Source organism: Python bivittatus, unplaced genomic scaffold, assembly GCF_059951505.1.
Source record: "Python bivittatus isolate LINGU-HERP-01145 unplaced genomic scaffold, Pbiv_v1 ctg000310_np1212, whole genome shotgun sequence".
NCBI classification, from domain to species: domain Eukaryota; kingdom Metazoa; phylum Chordata; class Lepidosauria; order Squamata; family Pythonidae; genus Python; species Python bivittatus.
The window spans coordinates 8,253,407-8,265,322 of NW_028277054.1; the positions used below are offsets into that span (position 1 = coordinate 8,253,407).

At 42.8% G+C, this 11,916-nt stretch overlaps 1 long non-coding RNA gene across 1 annotated transcript; it reads right to left on the reverse strand.

Annotated features, from left to right (window-relative positions):
- Positions 1-93: 93 nt before the first annotated feature.
- Positions 94-10,946, reverse strand: LOC148216130 (uncharacterized). The gene is made up of 4 exons (XR_015796003.1): positions 10,665-10,946; positions 4,704-4,727; positions 3,428-3,565; positions 94-2,440 (listed from the first exon to the last, which is right to left on the reverse strand). It is a non-coding gene; the product is annotated as an uncharacterized LOC148216130 (long non-coding RNA).
- Positions 10,947-11,916: the final 970 nt, after the last annotated feature.

Here is an 11,916-nt window from a genome sequence, read left to right on the forward strand (position 1 = left end):
GTTTATTGGCCTGACCAATACAGTTATATTCTAGTGTAGAGGTGTAGGCTAGGAAATCTGAAAAGCCAATGAACTTCAGACTGATTTAGAGAAGCATTTTTTTAATTGATTCCATAGCAGAATTGACACAGGTCAGGTGTCTCCCCTGACAGGCTAGACTGGAACCTATGAAACAAGTATACAGGTATCCAGGAACTTCTGGTAAGTACGTTTTATTGTAGAAAGCCTAAGATGCCGTTACAGAAAAATTCCAACTATTCCTGTGTATCAAATTCAAGATATAGGAGTTCAGATCTATAAGCCTCTTTCTCCCATATGGATGGTGCAGCAAGCTGGACAGCCCTCTTTTTGGGGCAGAATCCCTGATTTCCATCTGTCACTTGATTCGGTAAGACAGCTCTAGCAATAAGGTGAGAACTCTACAGCACATTTTCCAAGTATCCTCTCCTACCTCCATCCTCCCAAGCAACATCCAGAGACCCCAACATATTTTAAAACAGAAATTTTCTAACCACCCAGATCCTTCAATCATCCCCACGTCGGAAACAGGGATGAAAATCTCCCATTGTGGAATGTTCAGATATCAAAACAGCCAATTTCGAATGTTCTGGAAGCAGCTCGTGGTTAATCGCTTCCAATATGCTCGGAATGGACAGCTTTGACAGGAGAACATCTTATGATGTTACCTTCTGCATATTTATTTTCAGAAGCATAACTTTAGAACCTGATGTGGGTAGAACCATGTTCTAGATCAAGAGTCACCTTTAATAGTAAACAGAGAAATTCTCATTGGACAATTTGAGTATTGAGTGAAACTTGGGATATTCCAAACCTTTGGTCTGAATTTTGGGATGGGATGGGTCAATGGAAAGTGAAAAAACGGGGGTGGGGGGACTGAAAATATCAATTATCTCTACCTCAGTGATTTTACTGCATCACCAACAGTTCTCAAGAAGACAAAAAGGAAATGTTTCTTAGAAATTATGTTAGGTTGCAAAACTCCGAGCTGCTCCTGACATCCTATGAATCCTATATTGGTGCATGTTAGGCAGAATGGACAAAAAAACTAAGCAGTTCAGTGCCAGTTCCAACCATTTGCCCAGCAGCTCCATGGTCATTGAGCTGGTGTTTCCAATTATCACCACCACCACCATCAGCCATCTTTCTGTGTTGTAGGAAATGGGAGCCAGTTTGGTGTAGTGGTTAAAGGTTGTACAATTGGGTTAAAGTGGTTTTTCTTTGGGTAATGACACACGAACCCATTCACAACAGGGACATTTAAATTGACTTAAAGTTTGCCACATGTACTAATATACATTTGAAAATCACCCAAAGTATTCCTGTTGGGCTGGAAATCAGTGAAATTACCAATGGTAATTTGTTGAAATGACATAAAGATCATGCAACGATATTGTTTTTATAATACAGGTAGTCCTCGGGTTACAACCATTCATTCAACAACCATGTGAAGTTACAATGGTGCTGAAGGAAGGGACTTACGACTGGTCCTCAAAGTTATGGCCATTGCAGCACCCCTGTAGTCATATGAACAAAATTCAGGTGCTTGGCAACCAGCTTGCACTTACAACCGGTTGCAGTGTCCTGCACTCACATCATCACCATTTGAAACCTTCCCTGCCAGCTTCCCAGAAGCAAAGTCAATGGGGAAGCTGGCAAGGGAAGTAACTAGTTGCTTGGGTAAGTCTCCCCCACCCACCCCGGTCTTTCTTCACTTGCACACACCATACCTCCTTCCCCCTTGAGTGTGAGTAATGAAAGAAAAGTTTGGGAAGCACTGGATTAAGGCATCAGGCTAGAGACCATGAGGTCTAATCCCACGTTAGGCACAAAGCCAGCTGGATGACCTTGGGTCAGTCACTCTCTCTCAGCCCTAGGAAGGAGGCAAGGGGAAACCATTTCTGAAAAGAACTTGCCAAGAAAACTGCAGGGACTTGTCCAGGCAGTTGCCAGGAGTCAACACTGACTTGAAGGCACCAAAAAAAAAAAAAAAGGAAATCTTTACTGTGGTTGTGTCTGGTACAAACAGCCAATGCTGTTCCAAATGCCAGTCCTTGCCAGCCAGATGTGGAATCTAATGAGGGGTCACCTCACCTCTGGCTTTGGGGTTCCCAGTTGAACTGTTATGCCAAGACAGAAGAGGGCAAAAAGGGAGAAAACATTGCACCAGAGTATTTGCAACCTGTATCTGACAGGCAAGGCAGACAAGAGACTTAGGAAGACTCAAGAGAGTTAGCTGTAGAGAAAATTCCAGGTTTCATTCTCAGACACAATCCTGGTGACCAGTTTTCTGCCTCCAGATATTTGATTCTGCAGAAGCACAGATCTGGCCAGATCTGATGCAGATGGCACAATTACAGTTCCAACAGGAAGGGTTGTTATTTACGCACTCCAATCATGTTCACGTAGTTTCTTCGTTCTTCTGTGGAAAGATGGAAAGATGTTCAATTAGATTTGAGAGTTGTTGTTTTTTTTAATATTCTGGCTTTAATTAGAAAAACACCACAATACAAAGGACAGTGTCACAACCACCTGTGCTTAAATTAATTGAAAATCGTTTTGAAAAAAACTAGAAGGGTTGGCCTTGTCTTGCCAAAGACACGTAACCGTACGATAGGCAAGAGTTAGGGTTTAGGAAAGGAATGACAATAAAAACTTGCAAGCCTATTCATGCTTGCGGTAAAATCAATAGCTGCTAGGCCAATTTCACAGACAGAGCATTCAAGTCAGGAGCTCTGGAAATGCCCACATATGCTCACAGAATATGTGATGAAATAGAGGGCATCCTCAACGGGAGGAAAAAATGGTGGCTACAAGGCGGTGGCTACAACCACGCAATTGAAGAACTGCCCTTTTTTTTACACACACCAAAAAAGAGGCGGGGCTTCTCTCAGATGGTCACAGCCGCCATCTTGATCTGCCTCAGACCCTCCTGACTTTATTGTATTTTTATGTATTCATATTTCAAATTTGTCACCGCCCATCTCACTACAGAGCAACTCTGGGCAGTTTACAGTACAAACAGAATAAATATTAATTGAAATAAAATAGATATTAATTAATCCATTGAAATACACTACAACAACGAGATTCCTGGGTAATAGTTCCAAGAGGCTGATGGTATTAGTTTCTCGGGGTCTGCTTTGCGAAAGACTTGCCAGGTCACACTTTATGTGAGTGATCAAATCAGGGTCACATGTCCTTTAACATCACCTAAAGGAGGAAGGCATGGTTGGAGATGTTGGGACTTATAATCTCACACATTTGGAGGTCACCAGGTTGACAAAGGCTGGGTTAGACTGACAGGAAGAGTCCTAGGGTCCAGTTGGCCATTCTCCTCATTATTTCTTCTTCATTTCCTTTCTTGTTGTCTCCATGGAGGACACCTTCTCAGGCATCACTCACTTACCCTTTTTCCTCTCTTTCAAACTCTTTTGATGAACGCAGTAGTAAACAGGGAGGAGGAGGAGGAGGGTGAGAAGAAGATCTCCAACTACAATCACAGTCATGATGCCTGTGTTAATATGGTAGCAGTCTCCATAATTCCCTGCATAAAAGAAAGAGCAGCTGGTTTCCTTGGTTTGATACAAGTCAAGGATGAAGTCTAGAGAAGGACATCTTTTCACCATTTCTTACCAGAATGATAGGAGCCTTGAGCAAGGATGTGCAACCTAGTGCTAGTTCCACATGACCCCTGCCATAATTACAACACAGTTGTGCAAGATTTTAGTACAGGCCTCTAGTAAGGGCTTGAACCCTTCTCTGTATCCCTTCTTCTAGGGACAGAGAGAAGAGGATGTCGGAAGAAAATCCATACCTCAATCCCTATTAAGTTCTAGTCCAGGTGCAGCTTGGTTCATCCCTCAGAATTTATTCAATTGTGGAATTGATCTGAAGCTCTGGTGTGATCCTATCTGACAATTGGAATCAATGTGCAATGTTTTGCAAGCCTGAGAAAGCTCAAGCCAGACTCGCATGCTCAAAACTGGATCACTGTCAAAACTTGCTTGCGTAGAGGCTGGGGGAGACATGGCAAAGAGCAGTTTGGTTGGCTCGCTTTCTATAACTGAGCATTTCTGGAACAGTCAGGCCCATCATGGCAGACATTTTCCATAGGTACCACCAGCCCCAAAAACTTATAAATCCTTGATACCTGGCTGAGCTTGTCATGCAAAGCCATCCAACTGTGGCTAATTCAACAAAATACAGTTGAAACAAACTCAGTTTAGCGGAGAGGGGTTCCATTCAGCAGAACTGGAGGGAGCCATTTCCCTGATCCCTGGGTTTTGTGTGTGTGTGTGTCCGTATGTTCTCTGTTTCCCTCACAAGCTTGTCGAAATCTTCCTGCAGGTTCAAATATTTGAAAATGAAAATGAAAACTGGGGCCTTTGTAAAATCCAATGACTCTTTCTCATTGTGTATGGTGATAAACGACCCTGGAATATTTGCTTAAATGCAGATTGGAATGACTCTTCCCAAGTCAGAAGTGTAGACTTGAATGCATATTGGCCAGTGGGCCTTGCATATTACTGAGTGGGAAAATACATGGGTTTTGGAGAGCAAGTTCAGAAACAAATGGAGCTGTTTCATATGCATGGTTAAACAGGCAGATATTTCAATACTCATGAATCATTTGCTAAAAATCATTTTTTAAAAAACAATCCGTTCAAATTTGCATGCCTCACCTGGTTCCTCAGCAACTGTGAATCCTGCAGAGAGAAAACAACAGTTCTGTTACTAACAATGTTCTGAAAGGCTGCCTAAAAATCAGTTTTCTCCAATCTAGCCCCCTTGCAATGTTTCCGGCTGCGTGGCTGCGGAGGTTAGGGGTGATGGGAACTGTAGTCCAACCTATTTGGAGGGCAAGGGTTAGATGATTGAAATTTCTGTGGTTAAGTTTGTATTTGGGGAAGTAGTATTATGGGGGACCCCCAGGCTGAAGTCAGCTAACTGAATCAGCAGGCTCTGTGCTGATGATTCTTAACTTTGGATTTCCCACTCCTCTGCCTTTTGTGATAGATAACCCCTGTGATGATTAGAATATATAGAAATGCACTTTTTAAAATGCAAAAATAGTTTTAGGAACGCATATTTTAAGGGAGGCATTATCAGAGAGTAACTTTATTTAGAAGTGGATGTTATCATTCTGGTTTAAATATGCTCAAAACATTTAAATGCTTCTTTTAAAAAAAAGCAACGTGAAGGCAAGAACTGAATGAAATAGAGTTATAAATGGACACGTGCCAAGCTGATAAGGGATCCCTTAAAAGACATGCATGGCTTTATAACTAAAATCATTTACAAATTCACATTTATTACACATTGCAATACAATCTCTTAAGGGTCCAAATTCTCATAACCACTATTGAACAGCCCTCCCAATGTATTGTCCAGAATTCTCAGGCTACATAATCTTTCGTCATGCTAGCTGAGAATTCTGGGAGCTGCTGTCTAAATGTGTGGGGTGGGCCCCATATGGTAAGTAGCTGTCGCAGTTTTTTAATGCTTTCAATTAAATGACAGACTGAGGTTGTCCAAACGGTACCATCTAATGAGATATCATATACATATATGTATATGTATAGACCTAAAATATCTATTTCTCAATAGATGGCACCATTTGGACAACATTAGGTTCAAAATCTAAGCAGAGCCAAGCCTTGTTTGTACTTGGATAGGAGGCACCAGGAGATTGAAGGGCTATAAACTTGTACAGGGAAGAAGGAATGGCCTGGAAGGACAGGAGGAAGAGCTGCTACCGAGGCAATGGTCAGATAAGAGTGACCTGAGCCAGGCTAAGAATGTAATGTGAGTAAACGTCTCAGACAAGCCCCTCCCTAGTTCACACAAAGATAAAGGGGAGGGGGAACCCATTTAGACTCGCAAGATTCTGTTACTAGAGCTGTTCCAATAAAAGTAATCCTGACCTACATGTCATTGGTTTCTTACTCTGGTCTACCTAGTAGGACTGACAAAACCAGACTGGGTAGGCCGTGGCAAATCATTTCCATATTGTGACAAAAAGCACAAGAACCCTATATGGATGAACCATGAAGTCTTCACCCCCAGCTAAATGGCCGCACCTCAATACATTTGGCTGACCTTGAAAAAGGTTAAGCAAAGGCTGACTGGCTAGTCCTTGGATGGGAGACCACCAGGAAATTGCCTGTTAGCCCTTCAAGGGAGTCCAGACAAGAAGCACAACCATGAGTACTAACTCTATCTTCATTCGAAGGCTTCAGGAACAGAATCTTGCCAGGCTGAAAGTATTGCTCCCCGGTTTCCTTTTACTCTCCAGAAAACGAGAGAAGGTCTCTTCCGAAATGCTTCCCACCCTCGCTCCTGTGAGCTGAGACCTCTTGTGCACTTGACTGGGCGGTCTAGTCTGCATCTCTTCCTCCTGCCTCATTCCCACATACCATTACATCGCCAGATTTCAATTAGACTGGGAAATTAAAAAAAAAAAATCCCAAAAGGCACTCAGAACCCAATTCCATACAGTTATGAAGAGAACGGCATGCACGTGTCCAGGCAGCCACCGAGAGCTCCACTTGACTTGCCCTTTTTTATTCCCGTTTGATAAACGTGAAGGATTTGACGCGAACGCCCAAGAGGAGGGTTTAGGACTCGAAAGGCATACTATAAATTTGAAATAAGAGGGGTTGCCTATGTTTCTACTGAACTTTGCTAAGGCGGGGTGGGGGGAGATTTGTGGTTACAGTATGTACCACAGTAGATAAGTTCGTACCACTAGTTCCTCTTGCACGCCTCCCACTGCTTTTCCTGCCCCCGGACACACGCACTTTGCTGCCTGTATTTTCAGTTCCTCTGAGCCTCGTTCAAACCCCTTCATGTTTTGGAGAAAACAGAAGCCAGATAACTTCCCCCCTTCTTTCAGGCTAAATCTGGGGTTCGCACACACAGGGCCCCACAGAGAGCACATCCACATCGCTGCCCTATAGAATAGCATTCCAGAGTGTTCACTTCAGAGGGCATTCGCCTGGCATTGGCTGGAGAGAATCAGCAGGAATTAAGAGTAAAGGGATTCGGAGTAAATCAAACACTCAGAAATGGGCCAACCAGGTTTTGAATACCCACTCACTCACTGGTGTAAGACCCTTCCCCAGCAATTCGGCAGCCCCCCCACTCCTTTAGCCTTTCGGAAAAGCCATTAAGAGCAGGCTTTTTGCCCAGGCACTGGGATAGGACTGTACAGATAGACAGTATGGCATGAGGGCAACTGAAGTTTGCTGCGGGGCATCCTAAGGGGATGACTAAGGCATAGGGTTTTTTGTTTTATTGTTCTATTGTTGGACCATTTTATGATTGTTTTAGAGTTATGGGTTTTATTGGTGTTGCGAGCCGCCCAGAGTTGCTTAAGTTGGGCAGCCATATACATCTTTTCAATAAATCTAAATAAATAAATGTTTGCATATACTGTTTTTAGCTTTCTTGTATGCCACCCAGAGTCCCTTGTTTGTGAAATGGGTGGCCATATAAATATGATGAATAAAGAAATAATTTTTTAAAAAATCTGGTCACCTTGATTGATCTGGCCAGGCTTCTTCTGCTAAGCCTCCCACACTGGGTTGCCACCTGAATACATGAGGGAGCATTGTGAGGTCCCTGAAGACCACCCAGAATGCAAGTATTAATAATATTTCCAGATTACAGAGAGTCAGAGTGGAGAAAGAGGCACGAAGAAAGCTGAAAGGATAGCAAATTGGTTGGAGTCAACTCAGAAGATAATGGTCCACCTGGGATTTTCTAACTCAGGTGATGTGTGAACTTGAAGTCCCAGAATTCCCCAGCCAGCTATTGATATCAGGTTCAGCCCAAGAACCACCATGAGAGAGTCCAGAAATCAGCTCAGCTTCTTTATTAGCTTGCACCTAATAGGCAGAATCTCACCAGACTAACTCTAATCCCCCAACGACAGCAACTATAACCATCATGCCCTCAGGGAGGGTCCAGTCTCATTCTCTTGACCTTCACACAGTCCAGCTGGGGGCTGAGGAGACGCTTGCCCTGGAAAGTCTCTCCCCCCTCCCTGTAACCTGGAAGCTCCATTCCAGAATCCTCCCTGCTCATGCCTTCCATCACAGTTACTAAGAATTCTGGGAGATGATGTCCACACATCTGGGGAGCACCAAATGGTAGGTTGACTTAGGTAATTATAAAATTGGTCTCTCTTGACATTAGGACACGGGACTTCATGCAGTTCAAAATGTGGTAAGCCAGTCCTATGGCTTTGGTAGCCCCTCTCGTCATCCTCCTCTACTGAACTGTGGACCTCTGCCTTGAAACTTTTCCCTGATGGTGCCACAGCACATAAACAATAAAAGGTAGGGCTGAGATTTGAGCAAGTGGATTTTCCCACACTTTCAGCTACCTCACCTCTGAGATCCCATGTAAACGTATTGATTAAGCGGCTTCTCCTTCATCTCACCAATATCCTAAATAGAAAACAGCCCTTCTCTCAACATCAGAGCTAATTCTTTTGCTGAATATTGACAGATTACATTGAACGCAGAAGAATTAACAGCTCAGTATTATATTGAGAAGTTAATAATACACATAAATGGAAACATGTACACGTTTATTATGTTGACCATATGCCAGGCACTTTCTGTAATGTTTGAAAGGAGCATATGGTTGAAGATTATTCTGTCTTTTATCATTCCAGATTATAACAAAAATGCTCATTTTGAAGACAGGTTGGAATACTAACATCAAAGCAGCTCTCTTATATTTCACCGAACCAGATTGTACTCATTATTCAAAAGGGCCCTATTGAAAACATAAATTGTTCTATGATTAGCAGCAGCAGGACACAAAAATAATACTGATAATTCTGGGTGGTTGCTGGAAGCTCATAACAATGGCCACCAAAATCCCCCTCCATGTGGAAATATACCTCTTTTCTTCCTTTTAGAAAATATGTTACTAAGGATCTTTTTAGGAAACAAACTTAGCTGATGAGAATTGTTTACGAAGCCCATAAGGTCCATTCTTCCTCTTTTATTGGATTTGTTGCTTGAGCCTTACATTTTAGTAGGGTGGTCTTCCAGAGCTAGGAAGCCAAGATGTCCTAAGGTTCATGCAACACAATGGCTACATTGAAATGAGGTTGGATAGTTTGTGGTTCCTCAGTGTTGTGGGACTCAGCCCCTCATATTAGGCCAAGGGTTCTGAAACTATGGGTGAAGACCCCCTGAAGGGTCATGACCAAATGAGAGGGAAGAGTCACAATTTTTTTCTTAAAAAATGGATCAGTTCTGCACCGGCAGAACAGGAGCCCTGTCAAAACTGCCTCCTCCCTTTGTCTTTCAAAGCCCCAGCGGACACTTGCGATACTGAAAAGTTTGCGATATAGATAAAAAATATGATTAATAGGAAGTGGTATATTTAGTTTTTGTCCAAACAGAATCCCAAGAAAAGGATTTGTTTTATGTATGAGGGTCACGCAAATTCATTCATCATTTTAGAGGACTGGTGTTCTTCATGAAAACATAAAAAGGTTGGATTTTTTTATATGTACATTGTCTGTGATGCAAACGCAGCATTGTCATGGTGGAAACATTGGCAACTCTATATACAGTGAAGACAATATGTACGCAAGGAACTTCACCATCACTCCTTGATAACCTTCATTTGATTAGGAGATCAACATATGATTTGGACTAACCTTACTGTAACATCCAGATAAATAAGGTGCTTCTGTTCAAATCTTCTATATCTTCTTTGGTCATAGAAGCTGGGTTCACAACCACACACTTCACCAGGTTACTAACTGAACCCATGTTTTGGGTTTGCACAATGCATCAAACCATATACAGTCTCTATACATTCAAAAACACAACACAGCTTAGTATATTATGTTTGCAGCTGACCTGGTTCACCACGTTGTGTGAATACAGTGACGGTTCACCACATTGTGTGACTACAGTGACTGAGTAACTAACAAAGAATCACCCATGTCATAAATGAAACTGCATTATTAAAGCAAATCAAAAACGTAGCCTCCTTAGACTAGATAAATCAGTCTCTAAAGCATTAACTAAGGTCCTTTCAGATTCTGTTCCCCAGATCCTTCTAATTTATTGAAGTTGTGGGAGTACATTTCCCATGATCATCAACTGGTTTGGACGTTAAGCAAGAATGATGGGAGTTGTAGTCCAATAACATTTGAAGACTCAATATGGGGAGCCAATGCAGAGCTGCTTGTGATCCTATGTGAAAGAATTGGCATAAAGGTATATAGTCAGCCAATGGGCTGCTCACTCCAGTTAAGTGAGTCCCTCTATTTCCCATTATGTGGTAGAGGCTGACACTGGAGAACTAGGTCTTCCAGCCCATCCCTCAAAAAAAAAAGTGCAAGTCAAAGTGGAAAGGGTCTTCAGCTGGAAAGGTCTATAACAGCTTCCCTCCAATCTGACATTCTGGAGAGATGCTGGAACTACAAATCCCATGTTGTCCAGAAAGAATGAAAATCTTAGGCCCAACTCATCTGGAAGATCCCAGATGGAAGCAGCTTTTCTACCGCCATGTGGATGGCACCCTGGGCTGAAGCGAGAGGCAACTTCAGAGTCTTACTCACTAGGTTACTCACTAGTCCTTGAAAAAACCTCTGAAAATACACTTACCAGTGAAGAGGCAGAATACGGATACGGCAAAGCTCCACATGGTTTTTCCCTAGCTTGGCTTCTCAACTCAGCAAACCAATATAAGAACCTTCAGAAGCCAGCCTCCTTCCTCTCAGGGGCCTCAGCAGGATGTGGGATGGTATCTGGAGTCATATGTCATCGTCCCTGGACCAAACTGAGCTCTAGGGCTACATCCCACTGACTTCCCCAAAGCCACGGGGCTCTGTTTCCTGCTAGTTTCCATGTATTTGAATGACAGTGCCCAAAGAACAGTGTCTACTCAGCAACAAGTTGAGAAGACATTGCAAAGAGGGCTGCGTGTGTGCCAGTGGTGCCCACCAACTCGGTGCCTGTGTTTTTCACCACAGCTTGATCTGTATACATCAGCAAGTTGTGGTGTTTATTCTGTGCTGCAAAAGAGTTTGCCTTCTCCTTTACGCAGCTTTTAAGTTGCCGTAGAAGGCAAAAAAGCAAGGCAAGCTGATTTTATTTCTGGTTAACTGGCAGCCCCGTCTGTGAATAAAGAAAAAATATCAGTACTCCAGGACTGTCTTGGACAACTGAACCATCTGACATTACATGACAGAGCTAAAGCTTTGGTCCAGAGCTTCTAGAGTGAGGATTTTTTCAAAGTATCTGTGATGAGATTTGGAGCTGGTTTAATTAAGAGCAGCCCAGATACAACTTGTAGTTCGCTGGTCAGAAAAAAACAGTCTTTCAGAAATCTCAGCCCAGTGACTCAAACTATAATAGAGTCAAGATCAATGAGAGTGCAGAATAGGGTGAACAGATTTATCTTAGCAGACCCTCTAGAGCTCTACTCACACATTACACATGAAATGGCTCACAGTAGTTGGGGTAAACAGAGTTAAACTGACCAGCCACAGAGAGAGTTGGACTTAAACCCAAACAAGCTATATTAGAGGGAGTACAAACAGGAAGATCTTTAGGGGCCAATTTACTGCATGGAAGAAATGTCCAGTGGATTGCACCTCTTTTGGTTCAGGGCACCAGTGGGGTGTCCGTTCAGTTCTCTGCTTCAAAGTAACTGGATGCCAGAAAAACCCACTCTGATGATGCATTCTGCACCCAGACTAAAATTCACTGAAAAAAGAATAGTTTCTTCCCCTAACTTGGGAGTTCGGCGAGGTGAAAAAAATGACTAGCAAGTTTCTGTTTCCAAATCGAATGACCCGTTCCTGCTTTCATGTTCCCTCTACCCAACCCCTTTGCAACACTTTGGTCATTTCGC